Source organism: Paramormyrops kingsleyae, chromosome 9 (assembly GCF_048594095.1).
Source record: "Paramormyrops kingsleyae isolate MSU_618 chromosome 9, PKINGS_0.4, whole genome shotgun sequence".
NCBI classification, from domain to species: Eukaryota; Metazoa; Chordata; class Actinopteri; order Osteoglossiformes; family Mormyridae; genus Paramormyrops; species Paramormyrops kingsleyae.
This window is the reverse complement of record NC_132805.1, coordinates 15,070,531-15,088,892: the sequence shown is the minus strand read 5'-3', so window position 1 is coordinate 15,088,892 and position 18,362 is coordinate 15,070,531. Positions and strand designations below refer to the sequence as shown.

The 18,362-nt window shown below is 47.4% G+C and overlaps 16 non-coding genes across 16 annotated transcripts; all 16 read right to left on the bottom strand.

The window, feature by feature from the left end:
• Nucleotides 1-651: 651 nt before the first annotated feature.
• Nucleotides 652-815, bottom strand: LOC140592926 (U1 spliceosomal RNA). The gene has a single exon (XR_011993378.1). It is a non-coding gene; the product is annotated as a U1 spliceosomal RNA (small nuclear RNA).
• A 1,072-nt stretch (nucleotides 816-1,887) lies between these two features.
• LOC140592925 (U1 spliceosomal RNA) lies at nucleotides 1,888-2,051 on the bottom strand. The gene has a single exon (XR_011993377.1). It is a non-coding gene; the product is annotated as a U1 spliceosomal RNA (small nuclear RNA).
• Nucleotides 2,052-2,980: 929 nt separating this feature from the next.
• On the bottom strand, nucleotides 2,981-3,144 carry LOC140592853 (U1 spliceosomal RNA). The gene has a single exon (XR_011993306.1). It is a non-coding gene; the product is annotated as a U1 spliceosomal RNA (small nuclear RNA).
• Nucleotides 3,145-4,073: 929 nt separating this feature from the next.
• Nucleotides 4,074-4,237, bottom strand: LOC140592882 (U1 spliceosomal RNA). The gene has a single exon (XR_011993334.1). It is a non-coding gene; the product is annotated as a U1 spliceosomal RNA (small nuclear RNA).
• Nucleotides 4,238-5,166: 929 nt separating this feature from the next.
• Nucleotides 5,167-5,330, bottom strand: LOC140592833 (U1 spliceosomal RNA). The gene has a single exon (XR_011993286.1). It is a non-coding gene; the product is annotated as a U1 spliceosomal RNA (small nuclear RNA).
• A 929-nt stretch (nucleotides 5,331-6,259) lies between these two features.
• LOC140592924 (U1 spliceosomal RNA) lies at nucleotides 6,260-6,423 on the bottom strand. Its single transcript, XR_011993376.1, has one exon. It is a non-coding gene; the product is annotated as a U1 spliceosomal RNA (small nuclear RNA).
• A 1,071-nt stretch (nucleotides 6,424-7,494) lies between these two features.
• On the bottom strand, nucleotides 7,495-7,658 carry LOC140592923 (U1 spliceosomal RNA). Its single transcript, XR_011993375.1, has one exon. It is a non-coding gene; the product is annotated as a U1 spliceosomal RNA (small nuclear RNA).
• A 930-nt stretch (nucleotides 7,659-8,588) lies between these two features.
• LOC140592922 (U1 spliceosomal RNA) lies at nucleotides 8,589-8,752 on the bottom strand. Its single transcript, XR_011993374.1, has one exon. It is a non-coding gene; the product is annotated as a U1 spliceosomal RNA (small nuclear RNA).
• Nucleotides 8,753-9,823: 1,071 nt separating this feature from the next.
• Nucleotides 9,824-9,987, bottom strand: LOC140592921 (U1 spliceosomal RNA). Its single transcript, XR_011993373.1, has one exon. It is a non-coding gene; the product is annotated as a U1 spliceosomal RNA (small nuclear RNA).
• Nucleotides 9,988-10,917: 930 nt separating this feature from the next.
• LOC140592878 (U1 spliceosomal RNA) lies at nucleotides 10,918-11,081 on the bottom strand. Its single transcript, XR_011993330.1, has one exon. It is a non-coding gene; the product is annotated as a U1 spliceosomal RNA (small nuclear RNA).
• A 929-nt stretch (nucleotides 11,082-12,010) lies between these two features.
• LOC140592904 (U1 spliceosomal RNA) lies at nucleotides 12,011-12,174 on the bottom strand. The gene has a single exon (XR_011993356.1). It is a non-coding gene; the product is annotated as a U1 spliceosomal RNA (small nuclear RNA).
• A 1,065-nt stretch (nucleotides 12,175-13,239) lies between these two features.
• LOC140592897 (U1 spliceosomal RNA) lies at nucleotides 13,240-13,403 on the bottom strand. Its single transcript, XR_011993349.1, has one exon. It is a non-coding gene; the product is annotated as a U1 spliceosomal RNA (small nuclear RNA).
• A 929-nt stretch (nucleotides 13,404-14,332) lies between these two features.
• Nucleotides 14,333-14,496, bottom strand: LOC140592885 (U1 spliceosomal RNA). The gene has a single exon (XR_011993337.1). It is a non-coding gene; the product is annotated as a U1 spliceosomal RNA (small nuclear RNA).
• A 1,065-nt stretch (nucleotides 14,497-15,561) lies between these two features.
• Nucleotides 15,562-15,725, bottom strand: LOC140592920 (U1 spliceosomal RNA). The gene has a single exon (XR_011993372.1). It is a non-coding gene; the product is annotated as a U1 spliceosomal RNA (small nuclear RNA).
• A 929-nt stretch (nucleotides 15,726-16,654) lies between these two features.
• Nucleotides 16,655-16,818, bottom strand: LOC140592884 (U1 spliceosomal RNA). The gene has a single exon (XR_011993336.1). It is a non-coding gene; the product is annotated as a U1 spliceosomal RNA (small nuclear RNA).
• Nucleotides 16,819-17,883: 1,065 nt separating this feature from the next.
• On the bottom strand, nucleotides 17,884-18,047 carry LOC140592919 (U1 spliceosomal RNA). The gene has a single exon (XR_011993371.1). It is a non-coding gene; the product is annotated as a U1 spliceosomal RNA (small nuclear RNA).
• Between the last annotated feature and the right edge of the window lie 315 nt (nucleotides 18,048-18,362).

Sequence of the window (18,362 nt, the reverse complement as noted above, 5' to 3'; positions counted from 1 at the left end):
TCTGCGTTCTCACAGCCTCGACAGATGTACGGCCGTCTCGCCGACCGTATCTGGCGGCTTGACGTCTGAAATGCATGATGAAATGTTCCACAGAAGAGACCAGCTGAGTACCCATTGCTCTGTCATGCTTAATATGAGAAGGAGCAAGAGCTCTAATCTGGGCTGAGCCTGAGGATAGAAGAAAAGTTGCAAGAGACTAAGACTTTAGACTTTCAACTGGATTATATGGCTCTGGCTCAGGTAAGACTGCTCTCACAGCTCAGCCTACCCTACCAGCAGTCTGCTCTGAATACAGCAAATGCTTTTTTGAAGCAAAGAGGAACGAGACTCTTTACCCTTTAATAAGAACCTGCGAGCCACAGCATGCTTACATTTTCCTCTCATCACCTGCTCATCCAACAAACATACTGCGTTCAGTAAGAAAGGCACCTGGAGATACATGCAGTTTCATCAGTCATGGTGCTCAGCCTACCACAGGCATGCTCCGATTAAATTCACCCTGAGAACCACGTGCAAAAAAACTTAGCAGAAGCAACAGACTGCTCATACGTCTTTCGCTCTCTTGTTTGTCTTTGTCAGACGTGACCTTCTTGCGTTTTGCTAAGAAACGCCACAGAAAAGAAGTTCTCTCTCGTTACGTACCTCAAAAATCAGGGGAGAGCGCGAACGCAGTCCCCCACTACCAGAAATTATGCAGTCGAGATTCCCACATTTGGGGAATTCGCAGGAGTCAGCACAGCCGCAGTGCAATGGCTGGGCCTCACCCTGGGTGAACCACCTTCGTGATCATGGTATCTCCCCTGCCAGGTAAGTATGAGTTGAGCGAAGGCCATGTGACCCTGTTGTCCTACTCACCTGCCTACTCTGGGTCGCAGTGGGAAGGTAAAGCCTTGACTCCCATAATCCTCTGCGCAGACATTCTCTGTATGCGAGTGATACAGTTCAATGATTCTTTTTCCTTCCAAACACTTGCAATGACTTTTCCGTGGTAACCTTTAGTTTCGTCTCTGCGTTTCTTTGGTTTCACCTTCTGCCGAGGTCAGGAATTTTCTTAAAGACACATTTGGGAAAATGCACTCTCCCGCACTGTTTTCTCTGCGTTCTCACAGCCTCGACAGATGTACGGCCGTCTCGCCGACCGTATCTGGCGGCTTGACGTCTGAAATGCATGATGAAATGTTCCACAGAAGAGACCAGCTCAGTACCCATTGCTCTGTCATGCTTAATATGAGAAGGAGCAAAAGCTCTAATCTGGGCTGAGCCTGAGGATAGAAGAAAAGTTGCAAGAGACTAAGACTTTAGACTTTCAACTGGATTATATGGCTCTGGCTCAGGTAAGACTGCTCTCACAGCTCAGCCTACCCTACCAGCAGTCTGCTCTGAATACAGCAAATGCTTTTTTGAAGGAAAGAGGAACGAGACTCTTTACCCTTTAATAAGAACCTGCGAGCCACAGCATGCTTACATTTTCCTCTCATCACCTGCTCATCCAACAAACATACTGCGTTCAGTAAGAAAGGCACCTGGAGATACATGCAGTTTCATCAGTCATGGTACTCAGCCTACCACAGGCATGCTCAGATTAAATTCACCCTGAGAACCACGTGCAAAAAAACTTAGCAGAAGCAACAGACTGCTCACGTCTTTCGCTCTCTTGTTTGTCTTTGTCAGACGTGACCTTCTTGCGTTTTGCTAAAAAACGCCACAGAGAGAAAATGCTCAGATTAAAATCACCCTGAGAACCACGTGCAAAAAAACTTAGCAGAAGCAACAGACTGCTCATACGTCTTTCGCTCTCTTGTTTGTCTTTGTCAGACGTGACCTTTTTGCGTTTTGCTAAGAAACGCCACAGAAAAGAAGTTCTCTCTCGTTACATACCTCAAAAATCAGGGGAGAGCGCGAACGCAGTCCCCCACTACCAGAAATTATGCAGTCGAGATTCCCACATTTGGGGAATTCGCAGGAGTCAGCACAGCCGCAGTGCAATGGCTGGGCCTCACCCTGGGTGAACCACCTTCGTGATCATGGTATCTCCCCTGCCAGGTAAGTATGAGTTGAGCGAAGGCCATGTGACCCTGTTGTCCTACTTACCTGCCTACTCTGGGTCGCAGTGGGAAGGTAAAGCGTTGACTCCCATAATCCTCTGCGCAGACATTCTCTGTATGCGAGTGATACAGTTCAATGATTCTTTTTCCTTACAAACACTTGCAATGACTTTTCCGTGGTAACCTTTAGTTTCGTCTCTGCGTTTCTTTGGTTTCACCTTCTGCCGAGGTCAGGAATTTTCTAAAGACACATTTGGGAAAATGCACTCTCCCGCACTGTTTTCTCTGCGTTCTCACAGCCTCGACAGATGTATGGCCGTCTCGCCGACCGTATCTGGCGGCTTGACGTCTGAAATGCATGATGAAATGTTCCACAGAAGAGACCAGCTGAGTACCCATTGCTCTGTCATGCTTAATATGAGAAGGAGCAAGAGCTCTAATCTGGGCAGAGCCTGAGGATAGAAGAAAAGTTGCAAGAGACTAAGACTTTAGACTTTCAACTGGATTATATGGCTCTGGCTCAGGTAAGACTGCTCTCACAGCTCAGCCTACCCTACCAGCAGTCTGCTCTGAATACAGCAAATGCTTTTTTGAAGCAAAGAGGAACGAGACTCTTTACCCTTTAATAAGAACCTGCGAGCCACAGCATGCTTACATTTTCCTCTCATCACCTGCTCATCCAACAAACATACTGCGTTCAGTAAGAAAGGCACCTGGAGATACATGCAGTTTCATCAGTCATGGTACTCAGCCTACCACAGGCATGCTCAGATTAAATTCACCCTGAGAACCACGTGCAAAAAAACTTAGCAGAAGCAACAGACTGCTCATACGTCTTTCGCTCTCTTGTTTGTCTTTGTCAGACGTGACCTTCTTGCGTTTTGCTAAGAAACGCCTCAGAAAAGAAGTTCTCTCTCGTTACGTACCTCAAAAATCAGGGAAGAGCGCGAACGCAGTCCCCCACTACCAGAAATTATGCAGTCGAGATTCCCACATTTGGGGAATTCGCAGGAGTCAGCACAGCCGCAGTGCAATGGCTGGGCCTCACCCTGGGTGAACCACCTTCGTGATCATGGTATCTCCCCTGCCAGGTAAGTATGAGTTGAGCGAAGGCCATGTGACCCTGTTGTCCTACTCACCTGCCTACTCTGGGTCGCAGTGGGAAGGTAAAGCCTTGACTCCCATAATCCTCTGCGCAGACATTCTCTGTATGCGAGTGATACAGTTCAATGATTCTTTTTCCTTCCAAACACTTGCAATGACTTTTCCGTGGTAACCTTTAGTTTCGTCTCTGCGTTTCTTTGGTTTCACCTTCTGCCGAGGTCAGGAATTTTCTAAAGACACATTTGGGAAAATGCACTCTCCCGCACTGTTTTCTCTGCGTTCTCACAGCCTCGACAGATGTACGGCCGTCTCGCCGACCGTATCTGGCGGCTTGACGTCTGAAATGCATGATGAAATGTTCCACAGAAGAGACCAGCTCAGTACCCATTGCTCTGTCATGCTTAATATGAGAAGGAGCAAAAGCTCTAATCTGGGCTGAGCCTGAGGATAGAAGAAAAGTTGCAAGAGACTAAGACTTTAGACTTTCAACTGGATTATATGGCTCTGGCTCAGGTAAGACTGCTCTCACAGCTCAGCCTACCCTACCAGCAGTCTGCTCTGAATACAGCAAATGCTTTTTTGAAGCAAAGAGGAACGAGACTCTTTACCCTTTAATAAGAACCTGCGAGCCACAGCATGCTTACATTTTCCTCTCATCACCTGCTCATCCAACAAACATACTGCGTTCAGTAAGAAAGGCACCTGGAGATACATGCAGTTTCATCAGTCATGGTGCTCAGCCTACCACAGGCATGCTCCGATTAAATTCACCCTGAGAACCACGTGCAAAAAAACTTAGCAGAAGCAACAGACTGCTCATATGTCTTTCGCTGTCTTGTTTGTCTTTGTCAGACGTGACCTTCTTGCGTTTTGCTAAGAAACGCCACAGAAAAGAAGTTCTCTCTCGTTACGTACCTCAAAAATCAGAGGAGAGCGCGAACGCAGTCCCCCACTACCAGAAATTATGCAGTCGAGATTCCCCCATTTGGGGAATTCGCAGGAGTCAGCACAGCCGCAGTGCAATGGCTGGGCCTCACCCTGGGTGAACCACCTTCGTGATCATGGTATCTCCCCTGCCAGGTAAGTATGAGTTGAGCGAAGGCCATGTGACCCTGTTGTCCTACTCACCTGCCTACTCTGGGTCGCAGTGGGAAGGTAAAGCGTTGACTCCCATAATCCTCTGCGCAGACATTCTCTGTATGCGAGTGATACAGTTCAATGATTCTTTTTCCTTCCAAACACTTGCAATGACTTTTCCGTGGTAACCTTTAGTTTCCTCTCTGCGTTTCTTTGGTTTCACCTTCTGCCGAGGTCAGGAATTTTCTAAAGACACATTTGGGAAAATGCACTCTCCCGCACTGTTTTCTCTGCGTTCTCACAGCCTCGACAGATGTACGGCCGTCTCGCCGACCGTATCTGGCGGCTTGACGTCTGAAATGCATGATGAAATGTTCCACAGAAGAGACCAGCTGAGTACCCATTGCTCTGTCATGCTTAATATGAGAAGGAGCAAGAGCTCTAATCTGGGCTGAGCCTGAGGATAGAAGAAAAGTTGCAAGAGACTAAGACTTTAGACTTTCAACTGGATTATATGGCTCTGGCTCAGGTAAGACTGCTCTCACAGCTCAGCCTACCCTACCAGCAGTCTGCTCTGAATACAGCAAATGCTTTTTTGAAGCAAAGAGGAACGAGACTCTTTACCCTTTAATAAGAACCTGCGAGCCACAGCATGCTTACATTTTCCTCTCATCACCTGCTCATCCAACAAACATACTGCGTTCAGTAAGAAAGGCACCTGGAGATACATGCAGTTTCATCAGTCATGGTGCTCAGCCTACCACAGGCATGCTCCGATTAAATTCACCCTGAGAACCACGTGCAAAAAAACTTAGCAGAAGCAACAGACTGCTCATACGTCTTTCGCTCTCTTGTTTGTCTTTGTCAGACGTGACCTTCTTGCGTTTTGCTAAGAAACGCCACAGAAAAGAAGTTCTCTCTCGTTACGTACCTCAAAAATCAGGGGAGAGCGCGAACACAGTCCCCCACTACCAGAAATTATGCAGTCGAGATTCCCACATTTGGGGAATTCGCAGGAGTCAGCACAGCCGCAGTGCAATGGCTGGGCCTCACCCTGGGTGAACCACCTTCGTGATCATGGTATCTCCCCTGCCAGGTAAGTATGAGTTGAGCGAAGGCCATGTGACCCTGTTGTCCTACTCACCTGCCTACTCTAGGTCGCAGTGGGAAGGTAAAGCCTTGACTCCCATAATCCTCTGCGCATTCATTCTCTGTATGCGAGTGATACAGTTCAATGATTCTTTTTCCTTCCAAACACTTGCAATGACTTTTCCGTGGTAACCTTTAGTTTCGTCTCTGCGTTTCTTTGGTTTCACCTTCTGCCGAGGTCAGGAATTTTCTAAAGACACATTTGGGAAAATGCACTCTCCCGCACTGTTTTCTCTGCGTTCTCACAGCCTCGACAGATGTACGGCCGTCTCGCCGACCGTATCTGGCGGCTTGACGTCTGAAATGCATGATGAAATGTTCCACAGAAGAGACCAGCTCAGTACCCATTGCTCTGTCATGCTTAATATGAGAAGGAGCAAAAGCTCTAATCTGGGCTGAGCCTGAGGATAGAAGAAAAGTTGCAAGAGACTAAGACTTTAGACTTTCAACTGGATTATATGGCTCTGGCTCAGGTAAGACTGCTCTCACAGCTCAGCCTACCCTACCAGCAGTCTGCTCTGAATACAGCAAATGCTTTTTTGAAGCAAAGAGGAACGAGACTCTTTACCCTTTAATAAGAACCTGCGAGCCACAGCATGCTTACATTTTCCTCTCATCACCTGCTCATCCAACAAACATACTGCGTTCAGTAAGAAAGGCACCTGGAGATACATGCAGTTTCATCAGTCATGGTACTCAGCCTACCACAGGCATGCTCAGATTAAATTCACCCTGAGAACCACGTGCAAAAAAACTTAGCAGAAGCAACAGACTGCTCATACGTCTTTCGCTCTCTTGTTTGTCTTTGTCAGACATGACCTTCTTGCGTTTTGCTAAAAAACGCCTCAGAAAAGAAGTTCTCTCTTGTTACGTACCTCAAAAATCAGGGGAGAGCGCGAACGCAGTCCCCCACTACCAGAAATTATGCAGTCGAGATTCCCACATTTGGGGAATTCGCAGGAGTCAGCACAGCCGCAGTGCAATGGCTGGGCCTCACCCTGGGTGAACCACCTTCGTGATCATGGTATCTCCCCTGCCAGGTAAGTATGAGTTGAGCGAAGGCCATGTGACCCTGTTGTCCTACTCACCTGCCTACTCTGGGTCGCAGTGGGAAGGTAAAGCGTTGACTCCCATAATCCTCTGCGCAGACATTCTCTGTATGCGAGTGATACAGTTCAATGATTCTTTTTCCTTCCAAACACTTGCAATGACTTTTCCATGGTAACCTTTAGTTTCGTCTCTGCGTTTCTTTGGTTTCACTTTCTGCCGAGGTCAGGAATTTTCTAAAGACACATTTGGGAAAATGCACTCTCCCGCACTGTTTTCTCTGCGTTCTCACAGCCTCGACAGATGTACGGCCGTCTCGCCGACCGTATCTGGCGGCTTGACGTCTGAAATGCATGATGAAATGTTCCACAGAAGAGACCAGCTGAGTACCCATTGCTCTGTCATGCTTAATATGAGAAGGAGCAAGAGCTCTAATCTGGGCTGAGCCTGAGGATAGAAGAAAAGTTGCAAGAGACTAAGACTTTAGACTTTCAACTGGATTATATGGCTCTGGCTCAGGTAAGACTGCTCTCACAGCTCAGCCTACCCTACCAGCAGTCTGCTCTGAATACAGCAAATGCTTTTTTGAAGCAAAGAGGAACGAGACTCTTTACCCTTTAATAAGAACCTGCGAGCCACAGCATGCTTACATTTTCCTCTCATCACCTGCTCATCCAACAAACATACTGCGTTCAGTAAGAAAGGCACCTGGAGATACATGCAGTTTCATCAGTCATGCTGCTCAGCCTACCACAGGCATGCTCCGATTAAATTCACCCTGAGAACCACGTGCAAAAAAACTTAGCAGAAGCAACAGACTGCTCACGTCTTTCGCTCTCTTGTTTGTCTTTGTCAGACGTGACCTTCTTGCGTTTTGCTAAAAAACGCCACAGAGAGAAAATGCTCAGATTAAAATCACCCTGAGAACCACGTGCAAAAAAACTTAGCAGAAGCAACAGACTGCTCATACGTCTTTCGCTCTCTTGTTTGTCTTTGTCAGACGTGACCTTCTTGCATTTTGCTAAGAAACGCCACAGAAAAGAAGTTCTCTCTCGTTACGTACCTCAAAAATCAGGGGAGAGCGCGAACGCAGTCCCCCACTACCAGAAATTATGCAGTCGAGATTCCCACATTTGGGGAATTCGCAGGAGTCAGCACAGCCGCAGTGCAATGGCTGGGCCTCACCCTGGGTGAACCACCTTCGTGATCATGGTATCTCCCCTGCCAGGTAAGTATGAGTTGAGCGAAGGCCATGTGACCCTGTTGTCCTACTCACCTGCCTACTCTGGGTCGCAGTGGGAAGGTAAAGCCTTGACTCCCATAATCCTCTGCGCAGACATTCTCTGTATGCGAGTGATACAGTTCAATGATTCTTTTTCCTTCCAAACACTTGCAATGACTTTTCCGTGGTAACCTTTAGTTTCGTCTCTGCGTTTCTTTGGTTTCACCTTCTGCCGAGGTCAGGAATTTTCTTAAAGACACATTTGGGAAAATGCACTCTCCCGCACTGTTTTCTCTGCGTTCTCACAGCCTCGACAGATGTACGGCCGTCTCGCCGACCGTATCTGGCGGCTTGACGTCTGAAATGCATGATGAAATGTTCCACAGAAGAGACCAGCTCAGTACCCATTGCTCTGTCATGCTTAATATGAGAAGGAGCAAAAGCTCTAATCTGGGCTGAGCCTGAGGATAGAAGAAAAGTTGCAAGAGACTAAGACTTTAGACTTTCAACTGGATTATATGGCTCTGGCTCAGGTAAGACTGCTCTCACAGCTCAGCCTACCCTACCAGCAGTCTGCTCTGAATACAGCAAATGCTTTTTTGAAGCAAAGAGGAACGAGACTCTTTACCCTTTAATAAGAACCTGCGAGCCACAGCATGCTTACATTTTCCTCTCATCACCTGCTCATCCAACAAACATACTGCGTTCAGTAAGAAAGGCACCTGGAGATACATGCAGTTTCATCAGTCATGGTACTCAGCCTACCACAGGCATGCTCAGATTAAATTCACCCTGAGAACCACGTGCAAAAAAACTTAGCAGAAGCAACAGACTGCTCATACGTCTTTCGCTCTCTTGTTTGTCTTTGTCAGACATGACCTTCTTGCGTTTTGCTAAAAAACGCCTCAGAAAAGAAGTTCTCTCTTGTTACGTACCTCAAAAATCAGGGGAGAGCGCGAACGCAGTCCCCCACTACCAGAAATTATGCAGTCGAGATTCCCACATTTGGGGAATTCGCAGGAGTCAGCACAGCCGCAGTGCAATGGCTGGGCCTCACCCTGGGTGAACCACCTTCGTGATCATGGTATCTCCCCTGCCAGGTAAGTATGAGTTGAGCGAAGGCCATGTGACCCTGTTGTCCTACTCACCTGCCTACTCTGGGTCGCAGTGGGAAGGTAAAGCGTTGACTCCCATAATCCTCTGCGCAGACATTCTCTGTATGCGAGTGATACAGTTCAATGATTCTTTTTCCTTCCAAACACTTGCAATGACTTTTCCATGGTAACCTTTAGTTTCGTCTCTGCGTTTCTTTGGTTTCACTTTCTGCCGAGGTCAGGAATTTTCTAAAGACACATTTGGGAAAATGCACTCTCCCGCACTGTTTTCTCTGCGTTCTCACAGCCTCGACAGATGTACGGCCGTCTCGCCGACCGTATCTGGCGGCTTGACGTCTGAAATGCATGATGAAATGTTCCACAGAAGAGACCAGCTGAGTACCCATTGCTCTGTCATGCTTAATATGAGAAGGAGCAAGAGCTCTAATCTGGGCTGAGCCTGAGGATAGAAGAAAAGTTGCAAGAGACTAAGACTTTAGACTTTCAACTGGATTATATGGCTCTGGCTCAGGTAAGACTGCTCTCACAGCTCAGCCTACCCTACCAGCAGTCTGCTCTGAATACAGCAAATGCTTTTTTGAAGCAAAGAGGAACGAGACTCTTTACCCTTTAATAAGAACCTGCGAGCCACAGCATGCTTACATTTTCCTCTCATCACCTGCTCATCCAACAAACATACTGCGTTCAGTAAGAAAGGCACCTGGAGATACATGCAGTTTCATCAGTCATGCTGCTCAGCCTACCACAGGCATGCTCCGATTAAATTCACCCTGAGAACCACGTGCAAAAAAACTTAGCAGAAGCAACAGACTGCTCACGTCTTTCGCTCTCTTGTTTGTCTTTGTCAGACGTGACCTTCTTGCGTTTTGCTAAAAAACGCCACAGAGAGAAAATGCTCAGATTAAAATCACCCTGAGAACCACGTGCAAAAAAACTTAGCAGAAGCAACAGACTGCTCATACGTCTTTCGCTCTCTTGTTTGTCTTTGTCAGACGTGACCTTCTTGCATTTTGCTAAGAAACGCCACAGAAAAGAAGTTCTCTCTCGTTACGTACCTCAAAAATCAGGGGAGAGCGCGAACGCAGTCCCCCACTACCAGAAATTATGCAGTCGAGATTCCCACATTTGGGGAATTCGCAGGAGTCAGCACAGCCGCAGTGCAATGGCTGGGCCTCACCCTGGGTGAACCACCTTCGTGATCATGGTATCTCCCCTGCCAGGTAAGTATGAGTTGAGCGAAGGCCATGTGACCCTGTTGTCCTACTCACCTGCCTACTCTGGGTCGCAGTGGGAAGGTAAAGCCTTGACTCCCATAATCCTCTGCGCAGACATTCTCTGTATGCGAGTGATACAGTTCAATGATTCTTTTTCCTTCCAAACACTTGCAATGACTTTTCCGTGGTAACCTTTAGTTTCGTCTCTGCGTTTCTTTGGTTTCACCTTCTGCCGAGGTCAGGAATTTTCTTAAAGACACATTTGGGAAAATGCACTCTCCCGCACTGTTTTCTCTGCGTTCTCACAGCCTCGACAGATGTACGGCCGTCTCGCCGACCGTATCTGGCGGCTTGACGTCTGAAATGCATGATGAAATGTTCCACAGAAGAGACCAGCTCAGTACCCATTGCTCTGTCATGCTTAATATGAGAAGGAGCAAAAGCTCTAATCTGGGCTGAGCCTGAGGATAGAAGAAAAGTTGCAAGAGACTAAGACTTTAGACTTTCAACTGGATTATATGGCTCTGGCTCAGGTAAGACTGCTCTCACAGCTCAGCCTACCCTACCAGCAGTCTGCTCTGAATACAGCAAATGCTTTTTTGAAGCAAAGAGGAACGAGACTCTTTACCCTTTAATAAGAACCTGCGAGCCACAGCATGCTTACATTTTCCTCTCATCACCTGCTCATCCAACAAACATACTGCGTTCAGTAAGAAAGGCACCTGGAGATACATGCAGTTTCATCAGTCATGGTACTCAGCCTACCACAGGCATGCTCAGATTAAATTCACCCTGAGAACCACGTGCAAAAAAACTTAGCAGAAGCAACAGACTGCTCATACGTCTTTCGCTCTCTTGTTTGTCTTTGTCAGACGTGACCTTCTTGCGTTTTGCTAAGAAACGCCTCAGAAAAGAAGTTCTCTCTCGTTACGTACCTCAAAAATCAGGGGAGAGCGCGAACGCAGTCCCCCACTACCAGAAATTATGCAGTCGAGATTCCCACATTTGGGGAATTCGCAGGAGTCAGCACAGCCGCAGTGCAATGGCTGGGCCTCACCCTGGGTGAACCACCTCCGTGATCATGGTATCTCCCCTGCCAGGTAAGTATGAGTTGAGCGAAGGCCATGTGACCCTGTTGTCCTACTCACCTGCCTACTCTGGGTCGCAGTGGGAAGGTAAAGCGTTGACTCCCATAATCCTCTGCGCAGACATTCTCTGTATGCGAGTGATACAGTTCAATGATTCTTTTTCCTTCCAAACACTTGCAATGACTTTTCCATGGTAACCTTTAGTTTCGTCTCTGCGTTTCTTTGGTTTCACTTTCTGCCGAGGTCAGGAATTTTCTAAAGACACATTTGGGAAAATGCACTCTCCCGCACTGTTTTCTCTGCGTTCTCACAGCCTCGACAGATGTACGGCCGTCTCGCCGACCGTATCTGGCGGCTTGACGTCTGAAATGCATGATGAAATGTTCCACAGAAGAGACCAGCTGAGTACCCATTGCTCTGTCATGCTTAATATGAGAAGGAGCAAGAGCTCTAATCTGGGCTGAGCCTGAGGATAGAAGAAAAGTTGCAAGAGACTAAGACTTTAGACTTTCAACTGGATTATATGGCTCTGGCTCAGGTAAGACTGCTCTCACAGCTCAGCCTACCCTACCAGCAGTCTGCTCTGAATACAGCAAATGCTTTTTTGAAGCAAAGAGGAACGAGACTCTTTACCCTTTAATAAGAACCTGCGAGCCACAGCATGCTTACATTTTCCTCTCATCACTTGCTCATCCAACAAACATACTGCGTTCAGTAAGAAAGGCACCTGGAGATACATGCAGTTTCATCAGTCATGGTACTCAGCCTACCACAGGCATGCTCAGATTAAATTCACCCTGAGAACCACGTGCAAAAAAACTTAGCAGAAGCAACAGACTGCTCATACGTCTTTCGCTCTCTTGTTTGTCTTTGTCAGACGTGACCTTCTTGCGTTTTGCTAAGAAACGCCACAGAAAAGAAGTTCTCTCTCGTTACGTACCTCAAAAATCAGGGGAGAGCGCGAACGCAGTCCCCCATTACCAGAAATTATGCAGTCGAGATTCCCACATTTGGGGAATTCGCAGGAGTCAGCACAGCCGCAGTGCAATGGCTGGGCCTCACCCTGGGTGAACCACCTTCGTGATCATGGTATCTCCTCTGCAAGGTAAGTATGAGTTGAGCGAAGGCCATGTGACCCTGTTGTCCTACTCACCTGCCTACTCTGGGTCGCAGTGGGAAGGTAAAGCATCGACTCCCATAATCCTCTGCGCAGACATTCTCTGTATGCGAGTGATACAGTTCAATGATTCTTTTTCCTTCCAAACACTTGCAATGACTTTTCCATGGTAACCTTTAGTTTCGTCTCTGCGTTTCTTTGGTTTCACTTTCTGCCGAGGTCAGGAATTTTCTAAAGACACATTTGGGAAAATGCACTCTCCCGCACTGTTTTCTCTGCGTTCTCACAGCCTCGACAGATGTACGGCCGTCTCGCCGACCGTATCTGGCGGCTTGACGTCTGAATTGCATGATGAAATGTTCCACAGAAGAGACCAGCTGAGTACCCATTGCTCTGTCATGCTTAATATGAGAAGGAGCAAGAGCTCTAATCTGGGCTGAGGATAGAAGAAAAGTTGCAAGGGACTAAGACTTTAGACTTTCAACTGGATTATATGGCTCTGGCTCAGGTAAGACTGCTCTCACAGCTCAGCCTACCCTACCAGCAGTCTGCTCTGAATACAGCAAATGCTTTTTTGAAGCAAAGAGGAACGAGACTCTTTACCCTTTAATAAGAACCTGCGAGCCACAGCATGCTTACATTTTCCTCTCATCACCTGCTCATCCAACAAACATACTGCGTTCAGTAAGAAAGGCACCTGGAGATACATGCAGTTTCATCAGTCATGGTGCTCAGCCTACCACAGGCATGCTCAGATTAAATTCACCCTGAGAACCACGTGCAAAAAAACTTAGCAGAAGCAACAGACTGCTCACGTCTTTCGCTCTCTTGTTTGTCTTTGTCAGACGTGACCTTCTTGCGTTTTGCTAAAAAACGCCACAGAGAGAAAATGCTCAGATTAAAATCACCCTGAGAACCACGTGCAAAAAAACTTAGCAGAAGCAACAGACTGCTCATACGTCTTTCGCTCTCTTGTTTGTCTTTGTCAGACGTGACCTTCTTGCGTTTTGCTAAGAAACGCCACAGAAAAGAAGTTCTCTCTCGTTACGTACCTCAAAAATCAGGGGAGAGCGCGAACGCAGTCCCCCACTACCAGAAATCATGCAGTCGAGATTCCCACATTTGGGGAATTCGCAGAAGTCAGCACAGCCGCAGTGCAATGGCTGGGCCTCACCCTGGGTGAACCACCTTCGTGATCATGGTATCTCCCCTGCCAGGTAAGTATGAGTTGAGCGAAGGCCATGTGATCCTGTTGTCCTACTCACCTGCCTACTCTGGGTCGCAGTGGGAAGGTAAAGCGTTGACTCCCATAATCCTCTGCGCAGACATTCTCTGTATGCGAGTGATACAGTTCAATGATTCTTTTTCCTTACAAACACTTGCAATGACTTTTCCGTGGTAACCTTTAGTTTCGTCTCTGCGTTTCTTTGGTTTCACCTTCTGCCGAGGTCAGGAATTTTCTAAAGACACATTTGGGAAAATGCACTCTCCCGCACTGTTTTCTCTGCGTTCTCACAGCCTCGACAGATGTACGGCCGTCTCGCCGACCGTATCTGGCGGCTTGACGTCTGAAATGCATGATGAAATGTTCCACAGAAGAGACCAGCTGAGTACCCATTGCTCTGTCATGCTTAATATGAGAAGGAGCAAGAGCTCTAATCTGGGCTGAGCCTGAGGATAGAAGAAAAGTTGCAAGAGACTAAGACTTTAGACTTTCAACTGGATTATATGGCTCTGGCTCAGGTAAGACTGCTCTCACAGCTCAGCCTACCCTACCAGCAGTCTGCTCTGAATACAGCAAATGCTTTTTTGAAGCAAAGAGGAACGAGACTCTTTACCCTTTAATAAGAACCTGCGAGCCACAGCATGCTTACATTTTCCTCTCATCACCTGCTCATCCAACAAACATACTGCGTTCAGTAAGAAAGGCACCTGGAGATACATGCAGTTTCATCAGTCATGGTGCTCAGCCTACCACAGGCATGCTCCGATTAAATTCACCCTGAGAACCACGTGCAAAAAAACTTAGCAGAAGCAACAGACTGCTCATACGTCTTTCGCTCTCTTGTTTGTCTTTGTCAGACGTGACCTTCTTGCGTTTTGCTAAGAAACGCCACAGAAAAGAAGTTCACTCTCGTTACGTACCTCAAAAATCAGGGGAGAGCGCGAACGCAGTCCCCCACTACCAGAAATTATGCAGTCGAGATTCCCACATTTGGGGAATTCGCGGGAGTCAGCACAGCCGCAGTGCAATGGCTGGGCCTCAACCTGGGTGAACCACCTTCGTGATCATGGTATCTCCCCTGCCAGGTAAGTATGAGTTGAGCGAAGGCCATGTGACCCTGTTGTCCTACTCACCTGCCTACTCTGGGTCGCAGTGGGAAGGTAAAGCGTTGACTCCCATAATCCTCTGCGCAGACATTCTCTGTATGCGAGTGATACAGTTCAATGATTCTTTTTCCTTCCAAACACTTGCAATGACTTTTCCATGGTAACCTTTAGTTTCGTCTCTGCTTTTCTTTGGTTTCACTTTCTGCCGAGGTCAGGAATTTTCTAAAGACACATTTGGGAAAATGCACTCTCCCGCACTGTTTTCTCTGCGTTCTCACAGCCTCGACAGATGTACGGCCGTCTCGCCGACCGTATATGGCGGCTTGACGTCTGAAATGCATGATGAAATGTTCCACAGAAGAGACCAGCTGAGTACCCATTGCTCTGTCATGCTTAATATGAGAAGGAGCAAGAGCTCTAATCTGGGCTGAGGATAGAAGAAAAGTTGCAAGGGACTAAGACTTTAGACTTTCAACTGGATTATATGGCTCTGGCTCAGGTAAGACTGCTCTCACAGCTCAGCCTACCCTACCAGCAGTCTGCTCTGAATACAGCAAATGCTTTTTTGAAGCAAAGAGGAACGAGACTCTTTACCCTTTAATAAGAACCTGCGAGCCACAGCATGCTTACATTTTCCTCTCATCACCTGCTCATCCAACAAACATACTGCGTTCAGTAAGAAAGGCACCTGGAGATACATGCAGTTTCATCAGTCATGGTGCTCAGCCTACCACAGGCATGCTCAGATTAAATTCACCCTGAGAACCACGTGCAAAAAAACTTAGCAGAAGCAACAGACTGCTCACGTCTTTCGCTCTCTTGTTTGTCTTTGTCAGACGTGACCTTCTTGCGTTTTGCTAAAAAACGCCACAGAGAGAAAATGCTCAGATTAAAATCACCCTGAGAACCACGTGCAAAAAAACTTAGCAGAAGCAACAGACTGCTCATACGTCTTTCGCTCTCTTGTTTGTCTTTGTCAGACGTGACCTTCTTGCGTTTTGCTAAGAAACGCCACAGAAAAGAAGTTCTCTCTGGTTACATACCTCAAAAATCAGGGGAGAGCGCGAACGCAGTCCCCCACTACCAGAAATTATGCAGTCGAGATTCCCACATTTGGGGAATTCGCAGGAGTCAGCACAGCCGCAGTGCAATGGCTGGGCCTCACCCTGGGTGAACCACCTTCGTGATCATGGTATCTCCCCTGCCAGGTAAGTATGAGTTGAGCGAAGGCCATGTGACCCTGTTGTCCTACTCACCTGCCTACTCTGGGTCGCAGTGGGAAGGTAAAGCGTTGACTCCCATAATCCTCTGCGCATTCATTCTCTGTATGCGAGTGATACAGTTCAATGATTCTTTTTCCTTACAAACACTTGCAATGACTTTTCCGTGGTAACCTTTAGTTTCGTCTCTGCGTTTCTTTGGTTTCACCTTCTGCCGAGGTCAGGAATTTTCTAAAGACACATTTGGGAAAATGCACTCTCCCGCACTGTTTTCTCTGCGTTCTCACAGCCTCGACAGATGTACGGCCGTCTCGCCGACCGTATCTGGCGGCTTGACGTCTGAAATGCATGATGAAATGTTCCACAGAAGAGACCAGCTGAGTACCCATTGCTCTGTCATGCTTAATATGAGAAGGAGCAAGAGCTCTAATCTGGGCTGAGCCTGAGGATAGAAGAAAAGTTGCAAGAGACTAAGACTTTAGACTTTCAACTGGATTATATGGCTCTGGCTCAGGTAAGACTGCTCTCACAGCTCAGCCTACCCTACCAGCAGTCTGCTCTGAATACAGCAAATGCTTTTTTGAAGCAAAGAGGAACGAGACTCTTTACCCTTTAATAAGAACCTGCGAGCCACAGCATGCTTACATTTTCCTCTCATCACCTGCTCATCCAACAAACATACTGCGTTCAGTAAGAAAGGCACCTGGAGATACATGCAGTTTCATCAGTCATGGTGCTCAGCCTACCACAGGCATGCTCCGATTAAATTCACCCTGAGAACCACGTGCAAAAAAACTTAGCAGAAGCAACAGACTGCTCATACGTCTTTCGCTCTCTTGTTTGTCTTTGTCAGACGTGACCTTCTTGCGTTTTGCTAAGAAACGCCACAGAAAAGAAGTTCACTCTCGTTACGTACCTCAAAAATCAGGGGAGAGCGCGAACGCAGTCCCCCACTACCAGAAATTATGCAGTCGAGATTCCCACATTTGGGGAATTCGCGGGAGTCAGCACAGCCGCAGTGCAATGGCTGGGCCTCAACCTGGGTGAACCACCTTCGTGATCATGGTATCTCCCCTGCCAGGTAAGTATGAGTTGAGCGAAGGCCATGTGACCCTGTTGTCCTACTCACCTGCCTACTCTGGGTCGCAGTGGGAAGGTAAAGCGTTGACTCCCATAATCCTCTGCGCAGACATTCTCTGTATGCGAGTGATACAGTTCAATGATTCTTTTTCCTTCCAAACACTTGCAATGACTTTTCCATGGTAACCTTTAGTTTCGTCTCTGCTTTTCTTTGGTTTCACTTTCTGCCGAGGTCAGGAATTTTCTAAAGACACATTTGGGAAAATGCACTCTCCCGCACTGTTTTCTCTGCGTTCTCACAGCCTCGACAGATGTACGGCCATCTCGCCGACCGTATATGGCGGCTTGACGTCTGAAATGCATGATGAAATGTTCCACAGAAGAGACCAGCTGAGTACCCATTGCTCTGTCATGCTTAATATGAGAAGGAGCAAGAGCTCTAATCTGGGCTGAGGATAGAAGAAAAGTTGCAAGGGACTAAGACTTTAGACTTTCAACTGGATTATATGGCTCTGGCTCAGGTAAGACTGCTCTCACAGCTCAGCCTACCCTACCAGCAGTCTGCTCTGAATACAGCAAATGCTTTTTTGAAGCAAAGAGGAACGAGACTCTTTACCCTTTAATAAGAACCTGCGAGCCACAGCATGCTTACATTTTCCTCTCATCACCTGCTCATCCAACAAACATACTGCGTTCAGTAAGAAAGGCACCTGGAGATACATGCAGTTTCATCAGTCATGGTGCTCAGCCTACCACAGGCATGCTCAGATTAAATTCACCCTGAGAACCACGTGCAAAAAAACTTAGCAGAAGCAACAGACTGCTCACGTCTTTCGCTCTCTTGTTTGTCTTTGTCAGACGTGACCTTCTTGCGTTTTGCTAAAAAACGCCACAGAGAGAAAATGCTCAGATTAAAATCACCCTGAGAACCACGTGCAAAAAAACTTAGCAGAAGCAACAGACTGCTCATACGTCTTTCGCTCTCTTGTTTGTCTTTGTCAGACGTGACCTTCTTGCGTTTTGCTAAGAAACGCCTCAGAAAAGAAGTTCTCTCTCGTTACGTACCTCAAAAATCAGGGGAGAGCGCGAACGCAGTCCCCCACTACCAGAAATTATGCAGTCGAGATTCCCACATTTGGGGAATTCGCAGGAGTCAGCACAGCCGCAGTGCAATGGCTGGGCCTCACCCTGGGTGAACCACCTTCGTGATCATGGTATCTCCCCTGCCAGGTAAGTATGAGTTGAGCGAAGGCCATGTGACCCTGTTGTCCTACTCACCTGCCTACTCTGGGTCGCAGTGGGAAGGTAAAGCGTTGACTCCCATAATCCTCTGCGCAGACATTCTCTGTATGCGAGTGATACAGTTCAATGATTCTTTTTCCTTACAAACACTTGCAATGACTTTTCCGTGGTAACCTTTAGTTTCGTCTCTGCGTTTCTTTGGTTTCACTTTCTGCCGAAGTCAGGAATTTTCTAAAGACACATTTGGGAAAATGCACTCTCCCGCACTGTTTTCTCTGCGTTCTCACAGCCTCGACAGATGTACGGCCGTC